Consider the following 302-nt stretch of genomic DNA (forward strand, 5'->3'; position numbering starts at 1 on the left):
GCCAGCGGTGTCAGGAGACCGAAGTGTGCGGGAGTTGAGCCTGCACCGACCAGCCCGGCTCCGGCTGCCCCGAATGCGCAGCAGGCTGGTGATGAAAAATGCAGGATGTTGGCTGGTGTTTTTCACCAGAAACCTCCTGGCTCTGTCTGCTGCAGCCCAAGAGCTGAGGCTGGGGCTCAGAGAGAACTGAGAGAGAACGGAGAGAGAACTGGTGGTAAATAGGGGATTTATCGCTGCCTCCAAATGTGAGCGCAGAGCTATTTGTTTAAAAACAGCCACTGCCCAAACGACTCCAGGCAGAC

Source organism: Agelaius phoeniceus, chromosome 21 (genome assembly GCF_051311805.1).
Source record: "Agelaius phoeniceus isolate bAgePho1 chromosome 21, bAgePho1.hap1, whole genome shotgun sequence".
NCBI lineage: Eukaryota > Metazoa > Chordata > Aves > Passeriformes > Icteridae > Agelaius > Agelaius phoeniceus.